Source organism: Rhinopithecus bieti, unplaced genomic scaffold, assembly GCF_001698545.2.
Source record: "Rhinopithecus bieti isolate Rb0 unplaced genomic scaffold, ASM169854v2 scaffold_2350, whole genome shotgun sequence".
Taxonomy (NCBI): domain Eukaryota; kingdom Metazoa; phylum Chordata; class Mammalia; order Primates; family Cercopithecidae; genus Rhinopithecus; species Rhinopithecus bieti.
The window spans coordinates 1502454-1514969 of record NW_016803902.1 but is presented as its reverse complement, the minus strand read 5'-3'; positions in this window follow the sequence as shown (position 1 = coordinate 1514969).

Sequence of the window (12516 nt, the reverse complement as noted above, 5' to 3'; positions counted from 1 at the left end):
TTTTTTTTTTTTTTTGAGACGGAGTCTTCCTCTGCCGCCCAGGCTGGAGTGCAGTGGTGCAAACGCAGATCACTGCAAGCTCCGCCTCCCGGGTACACCCTATTCTCCTGCCTCAGCCTCCCGAGTAGCTGGGACTATGGCACATGCAACCACGCCCAGCTAATTTTTTGTATTTTTAGTAGAGACGGGGTTTCACCATGTTAGCCAGGATGGGCTCGACCTCCTGACCTTGTGATCCGCCCACTTCGGCCTCCCAAGTGCTGGGATTACAGGCGTGAGCCACCGTGCCCGGCCCTGTCTCCTTTTATATATTTTCTATAAACTTTCATTTTTCTTATTTAAAGCAAAATAATTTATCATACTAACCAGACAAGGGTGGTGGCGGGGGGTGGGGGAAAGCTATTTTTTCCCCTAGGATAAATGAGATAATTATAAATTTCTTACTTAAATAAGATAATCTCAAATTATAAAAAATGGCCTATAAGTTTACTCCTTCCACATTGATATTGTGTTAACATGAAAAAAGTCATTTCAAATCAATGTTTTGCAAGCATTGGTAACTAACGGAAGTCACTGGTTCAGAGAATGGCACTGATTCAGAGAATGGCAAGCAGCTCTGGAAAGAAAATACTATCCAGGTTTTAAAATAACTTTTCTTTTTTTTTTTTTTTACTATATGCACTATGGACAAGTATGCCAAGCTGAAATGGCCCACCATTTTAAATTCCAACTTTGACACCATTCTTTATTTTTCTTCTGGCTCAGAACTTGCACAGTCACACAAATGTCAGTCATAGGCCAAATTGAAACATATTATCAAAGCTCTCAGGACCACTGAATCATCCTAAGAGACTGGACAGTTCCCTGGTTCCAAGAGCCATCCTCAGATCAGGAAGTGCCAGCTGCGCCCCTCTCTGATCCTCAACATCAGCCACTTGTGATGAGTTGAGTGTGAATTGGGCTTCAGAGCTGACCTGCGAGTGACCAGTTCCATCAACCCATCCTTCATCTTAGTTAAAGACCCCTGTTGGCCTGACCTCCCAAGAAGACAGTCCGGTGAAGAGCCTGGAACATCTAAGCCCCAGCCTGTCACCAAAACATGCAGGGATCTCAGAGGGAAAAGTCTACAGCCTTTTGGAGACCCTAGATTGCACATGATGAGGGGAAATGTTGCAAAGTTTCTTGAATAATATAAAAAGCAAAATACGAGTTTATTTGGGAGTAAAAAAATGCACTTTTCCTTAATTTTCTACAAATGGGTTGGCAACTTATGAGACATCTCAGAGATGGCACAAAGGCTCACCTTTAGTAGTGGCTGAGTTGAGAGGTCACCCATCTCATACTACAGAGAATTGAAGTAAGAACCTTAAGATATCTCTTTAGAAAGTCTGCTCATCTACTCATCCTATCAGTGACCCACTTCCAATCTCAAACTTTCTTTCAGATGGGTCTGTGTGCAAATGAGTATGCACAATGGTAGCCTCTGGGGCTTTTTTTCTGAGAACCAAAGGCTGAGGGTTCCCCTACTTGCAGAGGCTAGAGTGTGAGGGGTATATATGTGTGTGTGTGTGTGTGTTTACAGGCATTTGAGTCAATGACACGGACTAAATGTCAAATAAATACAGTCACGCACTGCATAATGGTGTTTTGGTCAATGACTGACTGCATATAATGATGGTGGTCCTGTAAGATTGTAAGGAAGCTGAAAAATTACTATTGCCTAGTAACATAGTAGCAGTCATAACATTGTAATGCAACACATTACTCATGTTTGTGGTGATACTGTGCTACAAATTTTATAAAAGTATAGCACACACAACCATGTACAGTGCCTAACACTTTATATAGTAGATGATAAATACTTGATAACAAATTACTATGTTATGGGTTCAGGTATTTACTATACTATCATTGTTATGTTAGACTGTACTCTTTCTACCTAAAAACATTAACTGTAAAACAGTCTCAGGCAGGTTCTTCAGGAGGTATCCCAGAAGGCATTGTTAGCATAGGAGATGACAGCTGCATATGTGTTTTTGCCTATGAAGACCTTCCAGAGGGACAATATGTGGAGGTGGAAAACAGTGATATTGGCCCTGCTTAGGCCTAGGCTAATGTGTCTGTTCGTGTCTTCATTTTAATTTTAAGAAGTTGAAAAGTTAAAAAAAAACTAATAGAAAAAAGCTTATAAAGATATAAAGAAAATATTTTTGTATAACTGTACAATGTGTTTGTGTTTTAAGCTAAGTGTTATTTCAAGAGTCAAAAGGTCAAAAAATTTAAAAGTTTATAAAGTAAAAAAAGTTACCCTTAACTAAGATTAACTTATTGAAGAAAAAATATTTTTAATAAATTTAGTGTAGCCTAAGTGTACAATGTTAATAAATTCTGCAGTAGTATACAGTAATGTCCTAGGCCTTTACATTCTCTCACCACTCACTCACTGACTTACCCAGAGCAACTTCCAGTCCTACAAGTTCCATTCATGGTAAATGCCCTATCCAAGTATACCATTTTTTAAAATCTTTTATACTATATTTTTACTGTACCTTTTCTATGTTTAGATACACAAATACCATTGTGCTACAATTGCCTATTGTAATTAGCACATCAACATGCTATACAGGCTTGTAGCCTAGAAGCAATAGGCTATAGAATATAACCTATGTGTGTAGTAGGCTATCCCATCTAGGTTTGTGAAAATGTACTCTATGATGTCTGTACAACAACAAAAAAGTCTAAAGACTCATTTCTCAGAACATAACCCTATTATTAAGCAATGCAGGACTGCAGGTAGCAAACCATTGATTAATCAGTGGCTCAATAATTAATAGAAGTAATAAATTGTTGCAAGCCATCTATGTGCCTGACTTTGGGCATTATGATGGAGAGCAGATAAGAATAAGTTATTGCTCTCTGCTCTCAAGTTTCAAAGAAGGATGTAGCTGCTGTTTCTCGGCCTGAGAATTGTCCTTTCTCACCGAAAACCAGAAACAACTCACAATCTAGTAGGGAAACCAAACAGGGAAATAAATGAATGACAAACAATATAACCAATACTCCAATAGAGAGAGCACAAAATATACAATGACAAACCAGGCACAAAGGAGGGTCAACTATTTGTGGGGTTATCAGCTATGATGATTAATTTGATTTTCTAACAAAAAACCTAAAGTAATAGAATTTTTTTGCTTTTACCCTTAGTGTTGAAACTCTAAGAGGTATGTTGCACTCAACTACTTCTATAAGTTAAGTCTAGGAAACATTCCTTTGTTTACATCTTGCCTCATCCCACAAAGGATTAGAGGAAATGCTATATTCAATAAAACAATGGCTAAGTATAATGTAATAGAAGAAAAGGATTCTTATTTAAAACAGACTGTGACTACTTTCACCTTCTATAGGTGGGAGAAGGCTGTGTAAACTAATCATATCAGTGGAAATATAAATCATATATCACTTCCTTCCATACTCAGGCACTAATATTTATTAGTGCCAAGTCTGAGATTTCAAAGTCTGCCAGTTCTAAGCTGCTCAAGCTGCTCAAGAGGTCCTCTAAGTGTATGGTCTTAGAGATACATTAGTGAGCATTTGGATATGTGAAATTCAGCCTAGAGTTCAGGGGTCACGCTATATTGTCATCTACAATAAGTGAGAAAAATTCCATTTCCTGGGAGCAGTTCAATATGAAGGGCCCCCAAAAAATGGAGCAGCCAGAGCAGTGTGAAGAGCCTACTGAGGAGGACAAAAAACACAGACAAAAGTGCCAAAGTAAAACCCATTTATTTTCCCAAAATAGCAACAAAGCCTGCTGTGATACCAGATACTTGGAGTGACTTGATTTTCTTTAGGTGGGGAACATTAATTTTTTTTAATTTTTTTTGAAGAGTTGAGTTTTGAATTTGGGGTTGTTTTGGCACAGAAGGAAGAGAACAAAGAGATAGAAAAGAGTGAGATCCTAAGTTTAATGGGAGCAGAAATGCAGTCAGGGATGGCCATGAGAATGAAATTGTGCCTCTTCCCCATCACCCTTGCTCCTCATTCAGTGATTTGCAGAATCCTAGACAGACAGGGAATTGGATTTCCTGTTGGATGTGAGATAGAATGACCAGGCAAATTTAATTAAGAATGTCTTCTGACAAGGAGCTGGGACCAGGAAAACTGTAAATAAAAGATGAGTATCAATTATATGTGTGGGCAAAGAGGTCAAATAGGGAGAGGGAAATCAAAATGTCTGGATTCTCCAGTCCAAACACTTAGCTCTAGCTGGTATTTTGGAGTGAGCACCATCTAGGGCTTTACTTGCAAAAAGTAAAGATGAGACTGAGATGAGTATGTTCAGATTCTAGGCTGGATCTGACATGCAAGTTTTGTTTGTTTGTTTGTTTGTTTGTCTGCTTGCTATGTTTAATTCTCCACCTACTTTTTCACTATTACAGAAGATTTATTTATTTATTTATTTCTACCAATTGAGGTCTAGTTAATTCAGTTTCAAATTGGTATTTAAAAATTATTTCTTGTTTTGTATTATCTATTTTTCCCACACATATGACTAGGCAACCAGAGTTGACCCAATAATAACGATGATGCTGATGAGAACTGTAATTTATGAAGCTATTCTTCTTATGTGCCAGGGACTAAGGTAAAAGCATTTTACATACATGATCTCTCATGCTCACAACAATTTCATGAGTTAGATAGTTATTCTCATTTTTATTATACAAAAGAGAAAAATGAGGCCCAGAGAGGTTTGAGTATCTTACTTAAGATCCCACTGCCAATTAAGTAGAAGAACAGGACTTGACTTCAGTGCCTGGACTCTGGACACTAGAGAGTATGCTATCAAAGGAGTAGCCATCATAATGATAAGCATGGAAATGATAACGTAACTCCCTGTTTCTGATATGGTTAAGATCTGCCTTATATATAGCACTTAAATGAATACCCACAGCACTCCTCTGTGGTGGCAGAATGAGTCCATTTTCAGTTGAGAAAATGGGTGGTAGTCACTCAGTTTGCTGATGACAGTGGTCTTAATAATAAGGCCAGGAAAGATCACCAGTTACAGGGGTGGTCTTTGCATGATATTCATGCTCTGAGACAGGGCTGCCTGCTATGTTCATTTGGAGGCAAAGACAACTTGGACCAGTACTCCTTAAACAAGAAGCCTAAAAATCACCCAGGCTGCTTGTTAAAGGAAAAGATACATACCCCTCCCACCCTCCCCATCCCCCCCAAAAAAAACCAGACCTAGAATTCTGAGGCTGTGAGTCTGCATTTGAAACAAGCAATGAAGTTCCTCTGAATTAGTGGTCCTCCCTTTTGCTTTGCATCCTTGGCTTTACATTAGAGTCACCTGGGAAGTCCACACACTAAGGCTGTCCAGGTCCCACCCTGGACCAATGAAATCAGATTCTGGGAGTGGGGCACAGGCAGTAGAATGTTGAGAAAGCTCTCTGGGTACAGAAGAATTGAAAAACACGGCTTTATGAAATGCTACAAAGGCTTTGCTCTCACAACACTTTACAGTGGGGGGATTACTGAGGCAATAATCTGGATAATTTCAATCTATGTTAACAGCCAATCTGGAAAAATCCAGGCCTTCTATTACTTTCTGAGTGAGATTTCCTTGTTGACAGAAACACTCAGCCAGTTCAGCTGCCCATGCAGCCCAAACACAGCCAGGTAATCCCCCAAATGCCACCTCAGCTCCAGTGCTGCGGGTAGCATCAGGCAGCCTGACCCTTACTCATTACTCTACTCGTTGCTCCTGCAGGGCCACCAGGCACTGAGCTGTGATGCTCCCCACCTCCCTACGGCTCTCTCAACACATTTCCTCTTTTGGTTACTGCTGTCATCCTGGAAGCCTTCATGCCTACCCTCTGACTCTGCCCCAGGCATGGAGCCTGGTGAGCCTCAGATGGAAGAGGCACTCCTGGTCAATGTCTGACCTCCAGGAAGAGGCCCAGTGCCCAGGGTTTAGGACTCTGAGAGGAGGATTTGGAGCACAGTTAACTCATGAAAGTCTGTGCTAATAAAAGGATGTGTTGGCCTAAAAAAACCTCAACAGTGGATAATTTTTTAAAAATTAGAGCTTTGGTGTGCATTTTGTAATTTAAAAAATATTATTTTCTTTATTATTTATATATGTTAGCCTACTGTTATTTTGCTAATATATTTATATGTGTATACATATGTACAAATAAATGTGTTTATAAAGATAAGGAAAAAGAAGGAAGGAATCATGTCAAATTGTTAACAGCAATTCTTTCTGAGGGGTAAATTAGGGACTATTGATTTCTTATTTTATATCATTATTTTTAAAAGTTGGAATTATGAGTGGTTTTAACTTACTTTTCCGTGGGATTTCCTTTTATTTTTCAAATAAATATCCTCATTTGTTTTAACCTTTTATTTCTTCAAGGGGACACATTATTATTATTAATATTATTATTATTATTATTATTATTATTATTTTGAGACAGGGTCCTGCTCTATCACTCAGGCTGAAGTGTGGTGGCACCATCCCGGCTCACTGCAACCTCCTCCTTCCAGACTCAAGCAATTCTCCTGCCTCAGCCTCCCATGTGGTTAGGACTACAGGCATGCACCACTGTGCCAGCTAATTTTTGTATTTTTCATAGAGACAGGGTTTCACCATGTTGCCTAGGCTGGTCTCTTAACTCCTGGGCTCAAGCAATCTGCTCGCCTTGGCCTGGCAAAGTACTATGATTACAGGTGTGTGTGCTCGGCCTCAAAGGACACTTATTAAGCCCTGCTGTGAACCAAGCCCTGTGCAAATGTTGGTGATATGGAAGTGCAGAAATCTCTGCCCTCTCCTTTTTCAGGCAGGATAATTGAGCTCCTTCTTCCAAACTAATAAACAAAATATATGTTAGTGACCAAAAAGTGAAAATCCAGTTCTAGTTAAAGGGAGGTTATCTGTACAACAAAGTCACTGACAAGTGGGCTCTCTTCTGACATAACTAGAAACCATTACCCCAGAAATTCCGTCTATTCTCCCTTCCTTCCAGGGAAGTGACTCCCACAGAATCATTCTGTACAGAAGTGCCAAGACCACCCCTGAGCAGAAGGACTAGGAAATCAACTCTTTTCTGACTGATCTATCAGGTTGCCTCTATAACCAATGATGTTGGTGGCCTCAAGACAGTCTTCTTCCTGCAGAGAGAAGATGGAGAGGAAAATGGGATACCAGAAATGAACCCTGCAGGGCACATGTAAAAGGGAATTCTAGTTAACACTACCCCTTGGCTGAGCTCAAGGATGGTCTAAAAGCTGTCAACAAAACAGAGACACCCATGAGGATCTTTTGGGCCCTGAGAGCATTTGAAGCTGTGTGAAGATTTGAGACCATAAACAGCTGCATTGATTTCCGTTCTCTCTCCAAATCCAAGGCAAATAAAACCTCAGAGCTTCACGGGTGGAAAAAAACAAAATACACAGGAATTGTCTTTTATTTTTTGGCTTAGAAAGATACTGTTTTATAAACAGTGGGTCAAGACACTATTAAATTGTTTTCAAAAAAATTGCCTGGCAACTTTCTTGAAGCTCCACATTGCACAAGAATTTTAGACATTCACACACATTTATCAGAATTTTCTTTTCAAGGCAGTCTGGAAGTGCCTCAAATATGAACCAAACAAAGTTAGTCTCCCTCAGGTTGCACTGAAAACTGTTAAGCATCATCACCATCCTGGCTTCATTTCCACAAAGTCCATCTTTTCAAACATCAGAATGTTGAATTAACTCCCATTCAGAATCATTTGCTTGTTAGGGTCTTATCCTTCCCAAGGGGGACCACGAAGGGCTGATTTGGGGATGCAGAATCCAGTTTTCAAAGGCGGCTGGCTGACAAGCCTGATTTCCTGCTGAGTTATCAAAGGCAGGCTTCTAGAATCCCCTCCCATGACCGTGACCATTTGAGCACTTTCCTTGCCTTTGATCCTTTATTCTTGACTTTCAGTCCTGTCTGGCCTCCACAACCCCATTTTCTTCTGCTTTCCCTACAGGAGAAACTCTGGCAGACCCCCCACCAACCCCCAACCCCTTAGATAGTTTATTACCAGGTTCCTTTCTAAGTGGGGTGAAGGAGGGGAACACGGAGGCTGGATCTGGCAGACTTCACTGTGGTGCCTGGCTTCACTCCTTATTGACTGATTGAGCCAAAGGTCTCCTCACTTCTCTGATCCTCAGTTTCTTCAACAGTAAAATGGGAATGATGACAACTATTTCACAAAGTTGTTGTGAGGATTTGAGATAATGGAGACAGAGGACCAGGTGTAAGTCTAGAACCTTATAGCTGCTATACTCATTCATTCATTCAAATAGTGTTTTATATTGCTACCAAATGCTGGGCAACATGCCAGTCACTGGTGATAAAATGTTAGTAAGAATCAAAATTCTTTTTTCGTGGAGCTTCCAATCAGGGAAATTGTATACAACCACATCAGTGAATGTATAATTACTAAGTGAGGCAAGTACTGTGTTAGCAGGTAAGGAATCTTAGACCCCTTTATATATTTGGGGCCAGGATCTGAAAGGCAAAGAGGGTGACCAGGAAAGAATAGGGCTTTCGCTCCTGTCTGCCAGTGTGCTTGGGGTGGAGGTATGGCATTGAGGGGTAAAAAACTGGGTCCCCAACCCCACACTTCTCTGTGTAGGGTAAAAGATGATGTCAGGGTTTTGGTTGCTCTTTTGGAAGCTATTTAGTGAAGTAGAGTCTCACAGATGTGCATGCTTAATGGATTGTGTGATCTTGGCCCAGTCACTTAACCACTCTGAGCCTCAGTTCCTTACCTCTGTTGGTGATGATAAGGCCCACCTCCTGGATTTAGGGGGAAGATTAAAGAGAGGCAGTGGAGCTTAGCAGTTAAAAGGATGACTTTGGAATTTGGCTGCATACGTGTGACTGCATGGGTCTGAACTGTGCCACTTACTAGCAGTGTGGCTTTGGACAAGTTACTTAATCTCTGTGCCTCAGGTTTCTCATCTGTAAAACAGGGTTTATAACAGTCCCTTCCTCATAGGGTTGTTGGAATGATTAAATGAATATAGATAAAACACTAAACCAGTGACTAACACATGGCCACTGCTACCATTATGATTACCATATTTTCTGGCACACATTAAGTATTCAAGCCACAGTTCCTCTCCCACCTACCTTAGGGCCACTGCATGATCCCTTGCCATGGGTATATCTGAATGTGTGGAGATTTCCAGTGTTAAGACACTAAGTGAAGGCCCAGAATCTGAGGCTGTGAGCCCACTGGGGATCCCTGTCCCTCTGGCTCACAGGGATCCTCCAGCATCTTAGGGAAGGGATCTGTATGTGCAGAACTGGGGCATCCAGAATGGAGCAGGCAGGAAAAGGAAGCTAGAGAGTGTGTGATGGAAGCTCTCTATAGACACTTTCCTTGCAGTTCTGCAGGCTAGGAGAGGCACAGAGGGGCTCAACCTTTCTCGTTGCAGTCCTGGACCACATCTGTCTACATCTGGCCTCTTGCCTAACTAACTTGGTTCATAAGGAAATGCATGGTCAGACTATGAGTGTCTGTTTTCTCCAAGTCATCTATTCAAGGTGCTGCACTACTCTTCTGCTATGGAGTATTACATATGGGATAAAAGCAGATCCCTACCCCTCATCACCATAGCTGATTTTGTCCCAAATATACGAGGTGCCCAAGGCAATCATTTCCAAGTGAGATGCCTTTTCTTGGAAAACAGGCTTTGCTTTCAGTGACCACCTCTCATAATGGTATCTTTCTGACAGTTCAAAATCCATAAGTAAAATCAACATACCAGGATCAGCACAGGTAACATGGTAACCCAGGCACAGGAAGCCACTGGAGCTGGCGGCAGCATTTGGGGTAAGAACTAAACAGTTATGCACCAGGGTCTTCATCCCATTTAATTTCTTCAAACAATGCTTGGAAGTGATATTTTCCCCTCTTTTATAGATGAAGAAACTGAGGTACACAAGTGGTAATTTGCCCAAGGTCACACAGCTAGGAAGAACCCGCATTCAAATTCTTAATTCTCTGATTCTAAACCCCATGCTTTTCTAAGACACTCCATTTGACATCAGCAACCTGGCACAGAATTCCTGACTGTGCTTCTTGTTTGCTAAGATTTCAGCAATAGTGTCACTGATTCACGTGGGCCACAGAGTGGGGGCCCTAGGCCAGTTGCCCTTCCTCATGCCTTCCTCTAGCAGGTGGCTGTAAGTAGGGTCTGGAACAACCGCGAAAGAGGTAGCAGTGGTCTTCTTCATAAGCAAGGGGGCTAAGTCACAATGTCCTGGAGTTCAGGTATGGGAAAGGACTTCAGAAAGTCTGGGATCCTCTAAGCGGTCTTCTCCCTCCTTCTCCTTTTTCTTACCCGCCTACACACACACATACATACACACACACACACTCTCACATGCACACACACACGTGAGCACTGTCCACATGAAGCTTGCATCTGGTGGGAAGGCATGCCAACCGAGGTGTTGAAATCCATGGAGAGTCATGATTTGGCACCTGTGGAGTACTTTTCAGCACTTTGGAATGACAGCTTACTCGTCCACACAAACCCTTCCAGAAAGGTTGTGTCTGTGCCATTGTGGAGGGAGGAAATCAGAGCAAAGGCTGTGGGTGGCTGTGGCCAAGCTGGAGCTGAACTTTTCACCTCTGCTCCGTGGTTGGAGCCAGGAGGCCTCTCACAAGTAGCTCCGGCTCCTGGTTGTGCTCTTCACAGTACAGGTGACCTTGGGAAAGCCACGGCCCTCTTCAAGCTTAGCTTTCTCATATGCAAAATAAGGGGATCATTCAATGGCTCTCCACCAGGGCTCTCTGAGCCCACGGGATTCTAGAATTCAGTAATGGCAGTTAAGCAGGCATAATAATAGCTGCCATTTACTGAGGGCCTCTGACACATTTACTCAGTCCCTTGTAAATTATATCCCCAGTGCTTAAAACAAAGCTACAAGGTAGAGACGGCCACCTCATTTTGCCGATGAGGAAAGTGAGCTTCCTAGAGGTCAAGGGGCTTGCTCAGAATCACGTGGTAAGTGATAGAGTTGGAATTCAAACCCCGGCTCATGTTTGTAATGATTACACCCTGTTCTCTTCTGGATTACACAATGAGCAGGCATGTGGGTTTGCAGCTCCTCCATGGCAGCGCTATCAGCACTCAGCCCTGTGCTATGATGAGTGGGTTCTGAGCAACAGTGTAATGAAGATTCTGGTGGGCTTGATGACCAGAGTGGGCACAGGTGCCGGGTAGGCAGCTTCCAGGGAAGGAGGACACAGAGCCAGCTGCTCTAGGACTGACCCCAGAGTTACCATAATGTGTCAAAGCAAGAGTTCAGTGGGGTAAAGGAGCAGGAGGCCCTTCTCACATTCCTCACCACTCAGCACGGAGCTGCTGTCAGAGCCAATTGCTATCACAAACATCTGCACCTTCCCTGCTCTCTTTTGAAGACACTGACCCACTTTTTGTTGTGTAAAAATGTATCCTGAGCCCCCCAGCAAATGCCTTCGCAGTCTAGTTGTTACAGGTGGTAACTATTCCAATCATCTGAATAAAACCCAGTGTCCCAGTCTGGGTCCCCAAGACCCCTCCTGCCCCACCCTTGCCTCCCTCCCTAGATTTTCTTTTGCTGCCTGCACCAGCCATCTCCAGAACATGCCATGCCCTTTAATGTTTCCTCTATAATAAAATTTGAAATTTAAAAAAAAGAACTATCTTGCCTCTTCCTGCATTGCCCCATTCAGTAAGAGGCAGGACAGTTCCTTTTTTTTTTTAATTTCAAATTTTATTATAGATTAAAGGATATATGTGCAGATTTGTTACATGGGTAAACTGCGTGACACTGAGGCCTAGGGTCCCAACAATCCCATCACCCAGGCCAAAAGCATAGAACCCAACAGGTGTTTCTTCAGCCCATGCCCATCTCCCTCCCTCTCGTGTCTAGTGATCCCTAGTGTATATTGTTCCCATCTTTACCACCATGTGTATTCAATACTTAGCTCCCTCTTATAAGTGAGAACATGTGATATTTGGTTTTCTATTCTTACATTAGGTTGCTTAGGATAATGACCTCCAGGTCCACCCATTTGCTGCAAAGGGCATGATTTTGTTCTTTTTTATGGCTACATAGTATTCCAGAATAGTTCTGAGGTAAGCACAGCTCTCTGAAGGCACACCTCCTGTGGTCCTATTCTAGTTCCACAATGCTGTGTAACCTTGGGCAAGTGACTCAACCAATCTGTGCCTCAGTTTTCTTGTCTTTGAAAGATATACAATAGCACTATCTATATTGTAGGATTATTGTGAGGATTAAAGAGGAAAATCATATCTTAACACTACTTTTAAGAAGTTCCCTAGGTGATTCTACTGTGCAGCCCAGGGTTAGGGAGCCACTTAATCAAACTGTCATCTCCAAGAGGGTGGAGAAGGTGTCTTTTTGTACTTAAAGTCCTTGGTGCTTAGGGAGCAAAATGCCTGCTGCAA